We start from the raw sequence: 19325 nt of genomic DNA, 5'->3' as shown, positions 1-19325 counted from the left end.
ATATTTCTCAACTCACCTACACTGGCCCCACTTTATATTAGAGAAGAGGTATATATATATGTGTATATATATATATATATATCTCAATGTTACATAAGAGGAGTCTCCCAGGACTCATTGTAAATCACAACTGGACGTGATTTGGCTTTGCTGTGTGCAAACAAACTTTTTTGCTTGCTGTGTTTTCTGCCTTGGGGATTTAGTGACTCAGGCAGGATGCTGAAGGCTCAGTGGGATCTAGTTTTCATCGTGGTGAGGGTGAGTATGTTTATCAGGCACGCAGGCTGGTTAATACAGCTCCACTCAGAATACGATTTTCAGTAAATCATTTTGCCCACCTCCCCTTTTCCTTTATAAATTTATGGGGGAAGCATGTGGAGTTTACTGTTCAGGAAGCACAGACAGCACGGATCTGAGCTGTGCTGGCTGTCTACAAAGGGGACAGAGCCAGCTATCCATTTAACAAACAAGCCCCTTTGCCATTCCTTTCTTCTCAGCCCCTTTTAATCACACGCAGCTCCCAGTATGGGCCCTGCTCTGGGTACCCTTGTGTTGTTTTGTGGCACTCCATCCCCACATCATATTCTTCCCCTTCTGCCTCCACGTTCCACCCAGACTCAACTGAAGATACATCTATGTCTTGTGTTGAAGCTGGATCCAGGGTCCCTACAACTGCATGAAAGACAGAAGTGTCTATAGGGGAAAATCCTTCCCCTTTTCTTGCTCAGGTTTGATTTACCAGAGGTACTTTCCTTTATCCATATAGCTTTCCTCAGGAAATAGAATATTCTTTCCCAGAGATATAGGACCAGCAGAGATTTTAGCTATAGTCAATCTGACCAAACACTGAACATTTCTTCCCATTTTGATTATATGTTGAATATAACCTGGTGGAAGGTGTCCTTGTCCATGGCAGGGGGGTTGGAACCGAATGATCTTTGTGGTCCTTTCCAACCCTTCCCATTCTATAATTCTATGATTCATAATATACTATTTTTTACAATCACCTGAAGCAGTGGAAACATATTTAACAGCAGCAGAACCATGAACAACCAGAACTCTGTATTACCCATCACATTACTGGTCCCCTTTCCACCCTGCTCATACTCTTGGCATTTAAAAATGCACAATGAACAAGAAAATACAGTCAGTAAAAGTAATGCTTGTAAAACTACATTTTAAAATCAGAGTGTTGTAAAGTAGCTACAAAATGAGGTGAAACACTAAGCAAGGAGTTGCCCAGACATTTTTATAGGAATTGGAATGAGTGTCCAGTAAGTGTTCAAGGAAATCTGAGTTGAAACTTCTGGCTACTCCATATTTTAACTGGATGGCTGGTGCTGCTTCAACATCTTGCCAGCAGGATGACAAGGATATTAAAATAGAGAGCAGGAGGGGATCAGCCAAGAACAGTGAACAGACAGTTTAGAGTTCATTTTTTCTTCATTATTAGTCAACCTAGAAAGGATGCTCACAGGTTTTGCTGCATAACCAGTTCATTTTACCCAGGGCTGTGCAGAGCACAAACCTATGTTGGCAATATAGGTGGCATAAAGAGATGGATCTTATCTGAAGGAATTTGCTTTCCCTGTTTTAGTTCCTCAGCACAAACAGAAATGGTAGAAAAAGGTTTGAAATGCAAATTCTTTGTAAGAGAGCTTAGCCAGGAGCTGAAAACATGAACTTTGAGGTGTGCTTTGTACTTTCTTGAAATCTCTTTTTGTATTCTGCTGCCCAGCTCACCTTTAAAGCTTTACTTTTCTATTTAGCTACAAAGAGGCTGCCTTCCAGTACCACCTGTAAGTGGGATTTTGCACAGTGGAATCTTATCTAGGGCTGCTGATATATGGACTATTGATGTACAAAGAGCTGCTTTGTTTCTGATATTACACAAAATACAACTCTAACCTTCTTCAAATGCAACTGTCTGGACAGCATTTCTAGTGGTGTTGAGACTGGGGAGGGACTACTCATCTATTTGCTATCATTCTGCATGATGGAATATCAAGGACTTTCTGAGAGGTTATTGCATCTTCCAGATGAATCTGTCAGCTGAGAATTTCTTTTCAGTTTGGGGAGAGAGAATTGATGTTTTGTTTTGTTTTAAGACTCAAATCCAGGCATTTTGTGATATTTCTGGGAATCCAGAATGGAACTTTTCATCAAAACAAGAGAGAAAGTTTCAACTAATCAGAGATGTGGTTGATGTGGCATTAACCTAGGACATAGAAGATTCAGGCTAACATTCCTGATTTTCCCAGTCCTCACCAGAGAACACAAGTAACCTGGCTGCTACTTCGAGGAGGCATCTTGTAGTGGTAAAGATCTATATCTTTGATTTGTTTCTTTACTTAAAACTATAGCAGGGCTCACATTTTGGACCATAACAGAAGAGAATCTCCCCATAGTTTCAAAACCTGACATCTGCTTCATGAGACAGATGAAATAGAGCACACCTTTTCTGTACAACCCTAACTTAGAGATGACGCAGTGTTTTACACAGGTTAAAGTTCCTAGTCTTTTGAGTCTGGAAAGCAATGTTTTTCAGTGAAAGGCATCAGTGGCTTGCTTATGTCTTATGCAAAAGGCCACTTGCAATTCCATTGTGTACAGGTTGGGAAGCATTTTGGGAAGGGTGAAACATAGTCCTAGAGTGAATAGTATATAGAACAATTACCTAGCTATATCTTAGCACCTTCCACAAAGCGCTCCAACTAGGCACTGAGGGATACTCTCCAACTACAATGCACTGACATACCTGTTTCTAAAAGGCAGAATCAAAACCAGCTGCAGACCCACTGATACCAGGAACAGCAGAAAACCTCTTCAGGGAGCATGGATCGTCTCTACCCTGAAATTCCCACCAGGGTAACAGTGGGTTAAGTGTTGGGGATCTCCTCCCACTGACCAGCCTCAGCTCCCTTTGTAGGGAAAGAGCAAGAGACACCAAGCAGCTTCCATTCACGTTGCTTAAGAACCAAAAGTAACCACAGAAGTCATCCACATCCAAAAGCCACAAAAAAACCTATTTATTTTCTTTCCCTAAAATAAAATAAACCCCATTATAATCATCCTAACCATAACAGACACTTCAGCCTGCAAACACTCTCAAAGCTGCAGTGGGCAATAAATCAAACATGTCACTTCCAGCAACTCATCCCTGGAGTTGGCTGCTATGTGGCCATAATATGCAAAGAGGATTTTTCCTGGTGATCCTCAGGAGCAAGGTTCCTTTTGCTGGGTCTTCTTTATTCAAACATTCCTGTAAATTACAGTTAAATCTGAATTAACATTCAATCCTAATTATTTTCCTCTAATTTAAGGTGGGTTTGGTTCTGGTAGGCTGTTACATTGTCAACGTTCATTTAAAAAGTTTAATGTAATTAATCCAACTCCAAATGTATGCATATGATGTCCCCATTACCTTAACTCACCATCATCACATAAAGCACTCTGAAGGAAACCAAGACCTTCTGTTTTCCAGGAAAATTGTTTTAAAACAATTTAAAAGAACAATTTAGAACAATTTCAAAGAACATCAAAAACCAATAACGGGCAAAAGAAGAATCTGCAATGTTATGAAAGACCAGCAAAATACACTGTGGCTGTGCCAAATCACAGCTGTAACATCCCATCCCTTCCCCCATCACCCAGAAAGATAAGAGAGCATTTTCAGTTAAGCCACAGAAAATGAAGGCTTACACATCTTTGATGTCCCAGAGGTGGAAGGACATCTGAGCCACTCATGTGGCACCATCTTTCTTTCATTAGTTTAAGTTCTGAAGAAGTTTGGATGGCACTGACTCTAGAAAGAAGGTTTAATTGTTTAACTTTATAAAATCAATTATGCCTATTTGAGTGCTGCTTTTTGGGTTGCTCTGTATTTTTAGTTTCCCAAAGGATTTGAAGCTCAACACACTGCTAAACTCCTCGGCAAATACAGTACCTGTGGTTTCACTAAACAAAGAACCGAGACTAGCCTTCAGTATCTTTATAGACTTTGGTTCTGTTGTATGTACTCAAAACACTCAGTACTGTACATGTCCAATTCAGTTCCTATCGGGAGGTGGTGTGGCACAGCTCATTTGATGTAGAACTCTTTCAAACAGTTTTTTTCAATCAGAAATATGTTGCCATTCCATAACTATCTGTCCTCCTGTACATTGTGAGCTATGTTATTTTACTTCCCAGTAAAGAGGTAGTTGAGTTGCAATGATTCCCTACTCTCAATAAAGCTGATGTTCGGTCCCACCTGGTCATTCACACAGATCTGTCTAGAGAGGTAAGAATCTCAACCTCCATTCTGGTCATTGTCTTTTAAAGCTCCTTCATGTTACTATGGTCCCATATAGAATCATAGAATAGTTAGGATTGGAAAGGACCTCAAGATCATCTAGTTCCAACCCCCCTGCCCATATATGTTACTCTACTCTTCAGCAAGAACCAGAGTCCACACTCACTCATCCCATCCATTCTTGCACTCCAGAAATTATGCAGCCCTTTTGCCTACTGTTGATATAAAGAAGACAACAATGAAATCAGGGAAGATAAAGGGATATGTTTTTACTTAAGTAAAAGTGCTTAATCCAAGAGGACAGATACTAACACTAAAAACTGAGTGAGATATTTATTGATACCCTTAATTAGCATGTACTTGGTTTACCTAAGCAAACAAGCTGAAAAAACACTTAACAGATTTATTTATGATGACAGAAAGAGAGGAATAAACTATTTGGACGACAAAATCCCAGTAGCAGTCTACAGCAATTTCATGTCTGACTTTGCTGTCAGCAGCAGAGAGAAGGGCTTGTCTTTTCTGCTTACAGCAGGTACTAAGCTTCTGTGAATAGTGTTATTTGCTGACAATCAGTGGCTTTGTGCGCATATTTTCATACATATATATGTATGTAGATGTATACATTTATACACATACACACACAGAGCCAAGACAAAGGAGATGCTAACCTAAGCCCAGCCTTTCAACAGTCACCTCTCACAATGAGTCTCAGTGAGCTGCATCTTTCATCCTCTGCCGTTCTTCATGCATGTGTAAATAGAGATACAAAGTGGGAACTACAATGTCAGAACAACACACTTGTAACATCGATCCCTTTGCCCTCATTTTGCAGAGATGCAAATGCCTTCATAAATATTTTCTAAAGACCTAGAAAAAATTGCTCCAAGTTTCCTGACCTCCTACTATCTGTCTTGAAACCTTCCAGGTTTTCAGTCTTCGAACAGCTTTGTTTCTAATATTATCTCAAAGTTAGGTGCTGTCCTCCTTCTGCAATGAAGACAAGGCGTCCAGGCCCATGGCAGGGGGTTGGAACTAAATGATCTTAAGGTCCTTTCCAACCCTAACTATTCTATGATTCTATGAGTCAATGTAGAACAAACTTTGTTGTTCAACTCCATTCCACAGATAATATGAGAATGTGTTTTTAGAAGCCCAACATGGAACCTAAGACCAAACCCAGTGCCTAAGATGGTCCTAGAAAGGTGACTGACTTCAATGTGGCCTTGCTGAGGTGTTCATTCCCCCTCCCACTGCATTTATACTAATTTGCTTTCTCACCTTACATTAAACGTCCATGCTCATAGATCAGATAGTACTTCCATCACACACATTTACAGTGCTTCAAATAAGAGGACCCTGGCTCATTATTAGAGATGTTGCACACTATCTCAATCTAAAGGTTAATTACTATCACTTTACTAATGCTCCCTGGTACAGATCTCAAGTGCTGTTTGAAAAGGCACAATGTGCTATAGACATAAGCAGCAAAAAAACCCCATATTATTACAACACGAAGTGGTCCAAATTTAAAATAACTGAGCTTAAACTGAGATTTTTGACTGATCCTAGTTAGTAAAGTTCATAGACGTGCTATAGAACAGGGCACCCTGCTAATGGTGAGCCTTCAGCCAAGGAGCGCAGTGCAGTTTGCATAGTCCTGCCTGAACGCAGGAATAATGCATAACTTGGCCAATCACTGTCACCGAGCAGTGATGTGTACAAAGCACAAAAAGCATTTTCATGTTTAAGAGGAAATACTTTAAATATTCAACAATCCCTGTCTTCTCAATATTGTTCTCCCAGGGCCTCAGCAGCTCACAGCCTCTGATGCCATGTTGCCGGGAAGGCTACTTGTCAGCAATTGTAGCGTGAGCAACAGCAGGAGGCTCTGAACAAGCATGTGAAATAAAATGCTTATTCAAGAGACAGCACAATGGCTGTTTTCTAAGTGGCACGAAGCGCTTCACCCGGCAGGAGCCCTCAGATCTCTGCACTGAGCAGCTGGGTTGCACTTTGCTCCTATCAATAATAATGATAAATAATAATAACGGTGGCAAAGTAAAAGGAAACTCTGAGCTCACAAGCTGTATCAGATGGACTCAATGTTCCTGCATCTGAGGACACAGGGCTTAATTCCCGCACCTCTCCCCCCACAGCCCCCCTGCTTCCATAGGCTGGATGGGGAGCAGGGATGCAGGGCTGCCCTGTATCCAGGCAACGGGCATTGCTGAGGCTCTGCAAACCTCTGAAGTGCACTGGAGGACCAGCTGGGGCAGGTACCCCCCCGACTTCACAGAGTACAGAGAGAAGGAGCTTTTCCAGTGGTAAAGAATAAAGGCAGAGAGCAAAGCAAGATCTGCAGCTACCTTCTGACAATGAAAACACATTCCCAGGTCTCCCTGGGGCTGCTTTCCCTATTGAGAAGGTGCCTGGGATAGTCCGCAAAGCTTACTGTGACTTTCTCTTTTATTCCTCAGTACTATGTATGCCCGACCCTCAGTTCACCTCCTCCTATTGCAGGAGCTCTCCATATTTACTAGCCACCTACAAGTCACAGTCTCAATTCCTAGAGTTGTGTTTTGGCCAGGCAAAACCTACGGATGTCATGATTAATGGATATGCACACACATCCCCGGGCTTCACATGGTCTGTGGGAGGAAAGGTTAGCTGAGAACAAACAACCCATCAATCTGAACATTCACAAGGGGAAAAAGTTGTTCATCAGTGAAGGAATAAGCTTCTAGAGCCAGGGAAGTGAGTAGGAGCACTACCATTAACTTCACTCACATCCATATTTGCTTTGTGGTGCTTTAGGCAGGTTTATTCATGATGCCTTGTCCTACTCTCTTCCCGTGTACTGCTGCTGTTGACAGAGTTTGGGATGGTGTTTGAGGAAAGACCAAAGAACACCGCCAACTAAGAATGCTATGGACAAGAGCTGCAAACCACACAAACTTGGTCCATGAGCATTTTCAATTCATAGGTGAGCTCCAGGACACTGGCATTCAAAAGACAAAGAGGATGAAGTTATTTGACAGAGAACTGGAAGGATGCTCATAGAGCTGCTGTAGTGTTCAGCTGCCTCCCAAACAACTGTTGGAGCTGCCATATGGACATCATATGATTGCAGATATACAGGGAAGAGGGATCATGAATAGAAGAAAGAAAAGTATGGCAAATTGCTGCATTAAGGTGCTCTGATTGAAACCAGACTTAATTCAAAGAAACCCTGTGTCCAGTATGAAAAAAGAGGTCACAATGGCCCTTTTTCACCTTACTTGATGCTGTGTCAGCATTTGAGGATCTCAGCCATAAACATCATTCATGATACAACACTCTATAGCAAAAACAACAGATAGTCCAACCTTCCTCATTGTCACAGTGCTGACATACTGTCCAGTTGGAATGCTTGCTTTCATTTACTATAACTAGAAATGGTAAATACTACCTAGGGGTGTGTGAAAAGATGAGATTAATGTCCCTTTGAACCCTAAACCATTCCATGATTCTATGAAATGCTAAAACCAGGAGCACTCTTTGAAGCTTGGGAATTCTCATGGCTCCTGCTGTAATCTCAGCTCCCTGCCTGTGTCTTCCCTTGTCTCTTAACAATTTATACAGCCTTGGCAGATAGCTTCTTTTCCTTCTAGTAGTGACAGCTGTTATTGTAGGAGACAGCACAGTATAAAGTTACTCATTAAGGGAGGTAAAAAGCTGCCTACTTGGAATATAGCATCAACTCCAGTTGAACTCCAGAGAAAAATAAGTACAGCCCTTTGCTCCTTTGTGAACAATGACATGGAACATCAGAAGGGACTGCCTGAGACCTGGGTTCCAGGTACTTCTGGATTTCAATCACAGTTTGCCCACTGATTCACTCAGAGGGAAGGCAAAGTTCTCTTCATCTTTTACATCAAACCGGCTTTCGCCCCCAAATTCTTACACATGTAAAGACTGTCTTGATCACATAAATCTCCTTTACAGCCCCAATACACCCTTTGTGCAAAAGCCCTTTGCAACATTGCCTCAGTAAAAGCAAGGAGACAACAAGCAGTTGACTGTGGCAAGGCTGAATTGCACCCAAGAATCTGGAGGCAGAGGAAAGAAGAAAGAAGAAGATGTGGAGCAGCTCAGTGATAAAACACCTGTAAAGCTAAAGCATGGAGGTCCTTTCTGAGATAAGGAGGTGACAGCAAAGACCCAAGGGGGCAACTTAATCCTGATCTAGGAAAACACTGAGACATTCAGACCACCCTTCAGCAAAGCCCTACCACTACTGGCTTCTTCAGGACCTACAACTTTAAGCACCCATTTAAGTGCTTTAGAGAAAACAAGACAGATGTCTTAGCCCATTGCAAGACCAAACTCTTCTGCCTGGCCTAAACTGATCCCTCATTCAGAAACTACAACCAAAATGAGCAGCACTGAAAGACACAAGAGAGCAGCTCCGATGGAGAAGAAACCCAGAGCAACACTGATTGATTATTCCCAGAATGTCTTTCCCAGAAGCATTAATGCAGTACGTGCCTGGGACAGCAGCCCTGAGCAGTGCATAGAAACAGTTGAAAAGCTCCCTGAGCCCTCCCTGCGCCCACAGACCTCCCTGCCTGATGAACACATTAAAACAGTTCTGCAGAGCACTACAGCCTGCGTCCCTCCTAAAACCAACATTCCCTTCCTGCATCTCCTCCTCTTTAAATCAAGCTCAAACCCCAGATCTGGGGGCACCTCCACTATGTGTATAGTGGTATCGGTCCAACATTCCTCAGTAATAGCATCACTTGGGTTGGGGAGGAGGAAGCTGCACACTGGGGAAAAGCATTGTATGAGGGATACAGGAAAGAGAGGCAAAATATAAACAATACTCATCAGAGGTTTTGAACAGACCATTCTGCTGGGGCTGAGGGCAGTTATTTTAATACTCAGCTACAAGTTACTGGGACACAATAAAGGACAATTAGCAAAGAAAACATTTAACGGTGACTATAAGCACTTTACTCCTTGACTTACAGCTGAGAGTATTCAGCAACTCAGAGGTGGATGTGATAATAGGAACAAGAAAAGCTTCAGAAAACAGGCTACCTGCCACTACAAGTGACAAAAGCAACTCATCAGCAGAAGTAGGAGTAATGTGCTAATGATCATTTTCCTGCCAGGCAAACCCCAGCTTTTCCAGCAATGGAGCACAAACAAATCTTGTACTAGCAAAACCCAAGAAAAACCACTCTGCTTCAGTAGCATCAGAAAGAACATAGAAAAGAAAGATCAACAGATTCTGTTGTTTGAGTGACAAAACTAAAACAGAAAGGAAGAATTGCTTCAGTTTGAACTGGAAGATCTGGCTTCTGAAACAAAACAATACAAAGGTACTTCTTCACTTCAACTCTCCAGAGTTCTTCTGCAGTCTAAGATGAAACTTTATTTCCTTACATTCCCTAACTTAAAAAAGCACTACACCAAACAAACCAAAACCTCCTTACATAAAATATTTGGATCACATTTTAATAGGAAAATGTGTTTTTCATTGTTAAATGTTGAAAGGATCAGCTTTGGCATTTCTAAACCAAAAATGTGTTGCATTAAGAAATCTGGAAGGAAATGGTTTGGTGTTTACAAATATATATGTAACCCTTCTGTTCCATTCGTTCAGTTTCAACTTGATTTTGTGATTTATGGTGCCTGTGAAGATTCTGGAAATAAAGGCTTGTGTAATTTCTGTCATTCATAACAATGATCTAGTGCAGAAATGTGATTCACAGACTTGATACACACAGCTGATTTTCTATTCACAGGAGAAGAAACATCAGGTCACTGCGCTTCTCACCAATTGCCATTCTTCCTGATCAATAGCAATAACATGCAGGAAAAGACCAAGATCTCAAGAAGCTAAGGCAGCACTTTTTGATTTGTACACCTAATACTTAGAACAACTGAGTACCCCTAGGGATTGATATTGCTAATTCTAAACATTTGGATTCAGGTTTACACTTGCATCTAGCTAGTTTGAAGTTTTCTTGCTATAGAATCATCAGAGAATCATAGAATGCTTTGGGTTGGAAGGGCCTTAAAGCTCATCCAGTTCCAACCCCCTGCTATGGGCAGGGACACCTTCCACTAGACCAGGTTGCTCCAAGCCCCATCTTTAAAACCCTAAGATCAACCAACTAAACAATAAAACAACCAAAAAACCCCATTTTGTTACTTCTTTTTAAAAGCCACCTTTCCTTATCCCCTTTTCCTGAGATGAAGACATTAATATAGTCAACTTTATCCACTGTGTGGTCATACTAAGTCACTAGAAGAATCAGAGCTTTTCTGTACTGATCTTCAGGTATCTTAATGGCCATAAACTTTATTCATGTAAGTAGTCTGAACATAAAGTTCTTTATTTTGAACACTGGGTTTTGGCAGAAGGAGGTGGAATAGCAGAATGCCAACTCCTGGTTCCAATCAGTTCAGTGAGAGCTTAGCCTTCAGTGCTGCTACCAGATAACGTACAAAACTGGGAGATGGAAAAGGAAATGGAAAAGCAAAGGCAGTTCTGGCAAGTGAGCCCACTTTCCAGTAACGTGATCCATGCACTAAGCCAACTCAACTAACAGGCCAATAACTTGCGATAAACTTATAGCTCCATTCTGAAAGCTGAACACATAAGCATGGGAAAGAAAAGGACAAACTGTTTCTTTTCCTTCTTGTTGACTGAATACTTGAGGGAGAAATAAATTAAAACTGAATATATTATTTTTAGGCTCCTTAAAATGCACTCTTGGATGTACTTTGCAGCCACGAAGGTTATAAATGGTCTGGGTCAGTTTGAGGAGTCAGTGACAAATTCTGCCTCAGCATATGTATCATCTGTATTACACTGGGTATCTGTGAGTCTCCATCGTCAGCAAGGGCTACTGGGGCAATAGGGAGGAATACCCAAGACTGATACCCACCCCTGCCACAGAACATGGGAAACCAGTGGGTTGGGTAGCCATAAACTCTTCACACCCTATCATCAGGAGCCACCAGGGAAAAGTGCCAGAAACAGTTTGAAATAGCAATGAAAGAAAGACAGTTCCCAGGAAAAGCTTCCTTCTACCCTCCTGAGCTCAGGGGATGGCTCGTGCCATGCAACAAGGAGGGATTGAGTCTGTTAAAGCTGTTTCAAGCCAGTGCTACAGCCCATCTGAAAATAAGCACCTGGTGAGTGTTGGGGGATTTGCAACTAAACCTTCCACAAACGATTGCAAATGGATGTTTATGTTGTTTAAACATACTTCTTTGGTATTTATTTGATTTTGCACATGTTGCTGAGAGGTTGGTTCCTTCGTTCATGTGCTGTGCTCTGATTTTTCAGGCAAGTAACAGCTACAGACAGTCCTCTGTTCCGCTCAAGACCTCCTGATGCTGGGCACTGAAGCTGAAATACAGGCAGAGCACTGTCATTATATCCTCCATGTCATCGGCCACAAATTGCCTGTGTGTCATCCCTACCTCATGGGTGCTGCCAAAGAGGAGAGCCCTGAACATCCCCCACAGGCAAGTCTAAGGCTGTTCAGTCCCTGGTTTCTTATCTACCAGCTCTGTCAACAAATGTAACATCTGCCAAGGATGCAGCTCACATCCATTAGAAGCTCATAAGTCATGTTACGAAGGACAAAGCAGCCATTAGATTGTCATTATCTTCAATGTGCACAAGCTTGTCCAGCAGCTGACCTACATGTAGGCACAAGTATTCTCAAGGCTTTGCACTAAATAGACAAAGCAATGTAAGCAAGAAACTTCAGGTCAGGGTTTAAAACAGGTCAGGGCATTCAAGAGTAATAATAACCTTTTTCATATTCTGAAAGTTTAAAACTCAACTGGTTTTCAGCTACATTTTTCTTTTTTAATGTAAAATCACAGAATCCCAGACTGGTTTAGGTTGGAAGGGACCTTAAAGCTCATCCAGTTCCAACCCTGCCATGAGCAGGGACACCTTCCACTGGAGCAGCTTGCTCCAAGCCCCTGTGTCCAACCTGGCCTTGAACACTGCCAGGGATGGGGCAGCCACAGCTTCTCTGGGCACCCTGTGCCAGTGCCTCAGCACCCTCATTGGGAAGAATTTTCTCCTCATGTCTAATCTAAATCTCTCCTCTGTCTTAATTTAAAGCCTTTCCCTCTTGTACTATCACTTCCTGCCCTTGTAAAAAGCCCCTCTCCAGCATTCTTGCAGGCCCCCTTTAGGTATCAGAAGGATGCAAATTCAAAAACAGGTATTGGAAGAATGCCACTCAGAAAGCAGAGGCATTTCTTGAATGGCAGGTTTTCATGTGAGGATATGGAAGTTCCAGATTACTTCCTTCCTTTTCCCTTCTCCATTCCTGCTTTATAATAGAAATGACGAGCAACAGGGAAAAAAATGAAGATAGACCCTCCAGAATGAAAACTTTTTCATCTTTGGGCTTCTCTGAAAAGAAATGCAAAGTTTCCACACCAAATACTCCTATCAACAACAGAAAAATTTACCAGCTGAATTACCTTACTTATGCAGACAGGGGGGAAAAGGCAAGCAGGAATCAAGCTACCTTCCACTGTCAGAACTCGGGCTATGCACCAAGCTCGCAATTGAATGCAAAACTCTCCAAACCCACTTCAGTGCTTATAGGGTAATACTACCCTTAGTACTGATTTCAGTACTTATCACCTTTCACTTATCCCAGCTCTTACTCATAAGCCCAAGGAAAAAAAGCCGCAATACACACATATCTACCCTTCTTACATATCAGCATCCTGAGAAATCTCTGCAGTGCAAGTATGGTGCTAGCAGCTCTTAAGCTAAGTCCCCAGCTTCACTCAGTGCTTTCCAAAATTCACAAATCGAAAGCAAATGTACTCCTGGAGGTCTCAAAATAAGCAATGTGAAGCCTTCAGTGCCTGAGTGACGCCAGATCTCAACTGCTCCATTGAGGATCAGCACGGTGATGAAAGGCAGCTTTGCTTTCCTGCCCTGTTATGTTGAGTAAACCCCATTTTCCCTTTACAAAGCACTTTTCTCATGATATAGTGAGGAAAAGCTTTAAATTACTGCTGTAGTGTTGGAATTAAGTGACAGGAACTGACACAGATGTATTTCTAATGACAACTTATTTCCTCCTCCTTCATTGTCATTTACATGTCACACAAGTTTCTGCTTCCATAGGAAAATATGCACAGCCAAAACCAGTCCCCATATGTGCCACGGTTAACCTCAGAAGCACCAACTCCAAAATCTGAGGGAATATCTCTCAGAAGGTCAATCCATCTCCCATGGATCCCTATGGCTATTTGTGTCACCTCTAGATCCACAAGGAACAGAAATAGCAAACATGTCCCACATCATCAGCAACTACTTACAGCCTGATGAATTACCTGACAGCACCTTCAGCAGCAAGAATTAAGAGCTGAAATCTCCTTCTACCCCAACCAAGATCCTAAGTGGTGCTCCTCAGCACCAGGAGCAAGGTGGGAATGGTGCTGGTCATACGGTCTACCTGCTCTCTGGATGCATCACTGAACCAAAACTCAGCCTTTACACTCATCTTCCACTTGTAAAGGTACATACAACATCATCATTGGCCATGACAGTTATTGGGACAACAGTTCTGATCATCCCCAACATAAATAGGACATGGAACTGTTGGAACAAGTCCAGAGGAGGCCACGAGGATGATCAGGGACTGGAGCACCTCCTGTATGAAGACAGGCTGAGAAAGTTGGGGCTGTTCAGCCTGGAGCAGAGAAGGCTGCGTGAAGATGTCAGAGCAGCTTCCAGTATCTGAAGGGGGCCTATAAGGATGGTTGGCAGGGACTCTTCATTAGGGACTGTAGTGATAGGACAAGGGGTAATGGATTAAAACTTAAACAGGGGAAGTTTAGATTGGATATAAGGAAGAAGTTCTTTACTGTTAGGGTGGTGAGGTACTGGCACAGGTTGTCCAGAGAAGCTCCATCTTGGCAGTGTTCAAGAACAGGCTGGATGGGACCTGGGCAACCTGCTCCAGTGGAAGGTGTCCCTTCCCATGGCACGGATTGGAACTGGATGTGCTTTAAGGTCCTTTCCAACACAAAGCATTCTATGATTCTATAAATGTGAGCAGACTGTAACCAAAACACAAGGCCTGGGAAGCAATAGCTGTCGGGGCAGAAACATCCCATTTATCTGTACGGTGTTAACTCAGGCATCCAACAACATGTCAAAAGCTATTAGCTGCTTCACTGCTAATTTGGGAACCAAGCACATGGGGTATCACATCGCTCCACACCACTTGCTGTGAGTGGTTTCTTCTCTTGGTAGCACAGTAGATAGCATTTTGGAGGCACCATATTACCTTTTGTGAAGAAAAAGCTATGTGAGGATATTCCCTTGCCATACTGGTACAAAATTCAGGATCTTAGGAAAACTCAGGAGACTTCCGCAATTTTATCTCTAGGATAAGCACAATTTATCATAAGGGAAAGATTCCCTTGGAGACTCAGTTTGTAGAAATGCAATTCATTGTAGAAATTAATTCATAGTCTAAAGGAAAATGAAAGAAAAATAGAACTTTCTCAATATAGCTGCTTCCTTTGGTCAATGCAGTCTCCATTTCCAGGCTTTTATAAAAAACACAGAACCTTTAAAAAGTCCTAACTTCATATTCACAGAATTCCATATTCTTTAAAAGTTGTCCAATTGTTCAACATTTTAAAGAGAAAGAAAAATGTATATTGCCAGAGTATATAATAATAATTATAATATAAAACTATTTCCTACAGAAAAGGGTATTTTCCACTTTCTACTTCTATAACCACACCTCAGCATAACACAGATTGAGTATTATGACATGATGGTAGTAAATGAACTCCAAAATTTGTTGCTGCTATTTCTAAGAAGTTCTTGGGGTTTATCTGCTTTTATTCTTCGGAAGTCAGCAACAGCAACATTGTCAGTTGCTGAGTAGATTTTTACAGGGAGAATCAACAGGGCCTCCTAAGAAGTCAGAAGTGATGGCAAACATAGGGAGTAGTGCTAAGGGCTGTATCCCAGTTACTGAACCAAGGCCAGGCTGGATGGGGCTTGGAGCAACCTGCTCTAGGGGAAGGTGTCCCTGCCCATGGCAGGGGGCTGGAACTGGATGAGCTTTAAGGTCCCTTCCAACCCAACCCATTCTATAATTGTACAATACGAAAGGAAACAAGAGGAAGAGCTCCCAACTCTTATACTTACATGCACAATCACTCACTTGCTCCTCCCCAGGAGCTGGCTGTGTTCCCAGCTCCCAGACCCATGCTTTTCCTACTCTAGACTCTGCTTTCTGGAGTCAGGGAATTCAGCCTTATTTATTATGCTTATGTTCCTTTGCACAGTGTGCCCAGTGGATCTGATTGGAGTCCACGCTTACTTCCACAAAGCAGGCAATTTCTGTTCATCACAAGAGACAGTTACACCAGGAAACAAAAACTAAACCTCAGGGCTGTTTTCAGCCCTTCTCCTTTGGTGGTGCATGTTCTGACCTACCCCTGCTGCCTGTAGGAGCACCTCAGCCTTTAAAATACTGGTGCACATAGCCATTGCTCCTATGGGCTCAAATGTTTCACCTGCCTTTGGGCATCACTGGACTATGGTCATCCCTAGTAGTGGTCATACAGCAGACCAGAGGAAGCTGGTGGCCCAGACTGGAGCATGCTACTCAGCACATCAGCAGGAATGGACCAAGCACAGGCTGGAAGCAGGAGGTTCAGGTCTCTGCAGCCCCATGTCCTCACCTAGCACAGTGCAATTTAGTGCCATTTCATAAACCATGTTTACAGGCACTGGGGAGAAACAGAAGCCCCAGTACAGCAGCACCGGTTTTGTCCTGGATCTTGATCAAACCCCATAAAATTCTGGTGGAAAAATTAATATTGAAATTAACATTCTTAACACTGAAATAGGTGTTTGAAATTTGGTGAGGAACACCCTGAGGGCAAAAGGCAGGATTCCCATGTAAGAGTCCAGGCGTGCTTGCATCAGCACTGGAACATACACTGAATAGACGGTAGATTGTGGATGAAAAGGGACAGAGAGGGGCACTCTGTGCCTCTATGGCTGAGAATCCTCTTAAGCAAGAGAAAAACAAAAGGCAAAGAGGATTATTAATGAGTTCAAGACGCATAAAAATGTTCCTGTCATGGTAGCTGAGCCTCATTTGCTCTCCCTGCTTTGCCTAATCACCTACACTGTGATAGCGGAGCCAAAGCAAAATCTTTTACACAGACCAATGTATACACACATTTCACTTTTGCCCAGAGCTTCCACAAAAGCAGAACAACTTTTGGCAAGAAAAAAAAGAGGGGAAAAAAGGAAAAAAAAGGGGAAAAAAAAGGCAACTGTAAAAAATCAATTTTTAGAAAGAATGTAGCATGATGCCATTTTCCTTATATGGGAACTGGTATCCCATGTGGATGCTCAAACAATAGCCAGCTTGGCAGGGGGGGAAGTAAGAAGATGACTTGAGGGGGAAAAAAATTATAGATATATATATTCCCTGCTGGCCCTCACCCTCCATTTCCTCTTGGATTTCTTTGTGACTGCACTGAAAGGGGTCAATGGCTCCCAGCTTGAGAAAGGCAGCTTTTGAAAGGACTATCACCAGCATCTGTATTTAAAGCATGCCTTTTACTTCACAGCCTCCCCCCCACCATAGCTAATGCAGAGCTTTTAAGAAGCAAACAGCAAGATAAACTTGCAGAGGGAAGGAGAAGGGAAGAGTTGAGGTGGAACAGTACATGTCTGCCTTGGGTTTGCTGACACTTTTGCTGCAGTAAAGCTTGATTGGCATGCAGGGACAGGAAACATAAGCTGCAGATGATCTAAAGGGCTACGGATCATTACACCTTGCTTCAGTCACCACCTCCCCATCCTTTAAAGTCTGCTACAAAAGCACATGAAGCAGCCAAGCACCCGGCTAGAAAAGGATTCCAACTGATTAAAAACAATGGGCAAATTAGCGCTGGACTCACTGAACGCGTCAACCATTCACACACGTCACATTTGCAACTCTATCTATCTTCAGCATTTAGGAACTTCTGATCTGTCAAACACAGGTTTTAAATAGGCTTGATTCATTTATCTTGAAAATGAAAGGCTGGACCAGTAGCTAAGTTTATATTTAAGGTTTCTATTTGAGGGAATGCACCAGAAAAGTTAGAGCCAGGGATTTATTGGGAGGGAGGAAGAATGGGACTGGATCCTCCTTTTGTGCCAGTGGACACAGCTCATGTGGAAGGCTGGCACCTGCACAGGTTTTCAGCATCTCTGGCTCTGCTTTATATTGCAACCTTGTTCAAACATCCAACTGCAATTATATTGCAATTGCTTTCTGTATTAGGATATGGTTTTAGTTCACTTTGGAATAGGATCAATCCAAGTGTCCACACAAGGAGTTCCTACAGATCAGCTGCTGCTCCAGATCTAAACAGGTCAAAACTCCATCCATGTGCTTTAAAAACTGAGTAACAGTTCTTTTTACTAAAGCTTCACTGAATTTGAGGGGCAAAATGGGTGAAGAAGGAAGCTCCACTTTGTGTTAAGTGGAGACAGACTAATAAGACCAGTTATGGTTTTTCAGCTCCAATTTATCTGACCTTATATTCATCTGATTATTTGACAGTAAACACCAGCAGACACCCAAGACAAGCCTGAAATTCACAGATGGAAAGGTGCATTGATGCCTTCAGCAGCATCACAGGCAGCAAACAGCTATTTCATATAGCTCCTACCAAATTGTCCGAGAGAGAAACCAAAAATGAGGCCAGAGTAGCCTCCAGAAACAGAAGTAAATTGCCTCTGAGAGTCTCCAGCACAACCAGCATTTCACTTCAGTTTCCAATCACACCATCTTTCTTACAGGCATTCAAATACATTAGTCTGTGCCTTATCAGATCCACAATTATGGCTGTAGAAAAGTCTGAGAACTCTGTAGTTCAGAGATGTTTATGGGGCTGTAATAAGCACTGACAGATAAGCTACACTCATGCATACAAGCTTGCAACTGATGTCTGGTTTAACACAATAAAGCCCTAAGCTTTCATAAATACAGCATAGGAAACAGAATCCTCCCATAGCCTACTACTAATTGCATCGGCAGTGGTCAGGGGTTGAAAGAGAAGTAAGCAGATTAATTCTATTAGACTGTGCAATAGTATCCCAAGGGGACAAGGGAAAATCCCGTCATTTAGAACAGGACTGGTAGATGCTGCTGGGAATGGTGTTACATACTAGTCAGGGATTAAGGGTTTGGACTAAAGGGTTTCGTCTTCTCTGGATCTGGTTTCCACCAGTCATAGTGATTAGAACTGTTTGTTTGCTTGGGGTCCTTTTCACTTTTGGGTGACCTGAAACATCTCGCCTAGTTGAAAACTAAATGATCAGATTAATTTCTCTCTTAACCCCTTCCCCCCAATGTATGTTCCTTTATCCCTTTTCTTTAAAAGTTCTCTGTTTAAATTTAGGTGATTTTCAACATAAAATGGTTTTAGAACAAGAGGTCCAGATATTGTTTTATTAATAGATCATATACAACATTTTGCTTTCTTCAGCATATTCCTCCAACACTTTTAGCCTATATTTATCTCAACCATATGAGCAATCTGTACATTTTTGCTGAAATATATTCCCTGTGCTGTAAATACAATGCGAGGTTTCACCCTCACGGATATAGCAGGCAGAGGTGACAAAGCCCCTCTTGAGCCAAATGAATGGAAGAAATTCCTCTGCTCAGCCCATTGCAGCCTGCCCTGAGCATCAGGAGCACCATCTGCCTTACCTGTGTGCTGCCTTGAAGGGGCAGACCTTCAGAGGAACACTTGTTCTCCTCAAGAAGTCAGGTCGTAATACACATGCATCAGGCAGGATCCTTGCTCCAGGTCCTTAGTGCTGTGATCCAGCCTGGTCAACCTGTCAGAAACAGCCATGAGAAATACGTGAGACACACGGCTCCATACTGGGCTTGAGTAGAAGACTGTGACTTTGATTTACAAACTTCTTGCTTAGGTAAAG

The 19325-nt window shown here is 42.4% G+C and overlaps 1 protein-coding gene across 4 annotated transcripts in view; it reads right to left on the bottom strand.

Moving 5' to 3' along the window:
• TSPAN18 (tetraspanin 18) overlaps positions 1-19325 on the bottom strand; it is a 125207-nt gene that overhangs the window by 44049 nt on the left and 61833 nt on the right. For all 4 annotated transcript variants that reach the window (XM_034061740.1, XM_034061739.1, XM_005154190.4 and 1 more), the window contains exon 2: positions 19093-19223. The gene's annotated coding sequence lies outside the window, so the exon portion shown is untranslated. The remainder of the gene's footprint in view (positions 1-19092; positions 19224-19325) is intronic.

Source organism: Melopsittacus undulatus, chromosome 4, assembly GCF_012275295.1.
Source record: "Melopsittacus undulatus isolate bMelUnd1 chromosome 4, bMelUnd1.mat.Z, whole genome shotgun sequence".
In the NCBI taxonomy this organism is placed as follows: Eukaryota; Metazoa; Chordata; class Aves; order Psittaciformes; family Psittaculidae; genus Melopsittacus; species Melopsittacus undulatus.
This window is presented reverse-complemented; position numbering and strand designations above follow the sequence as displayed.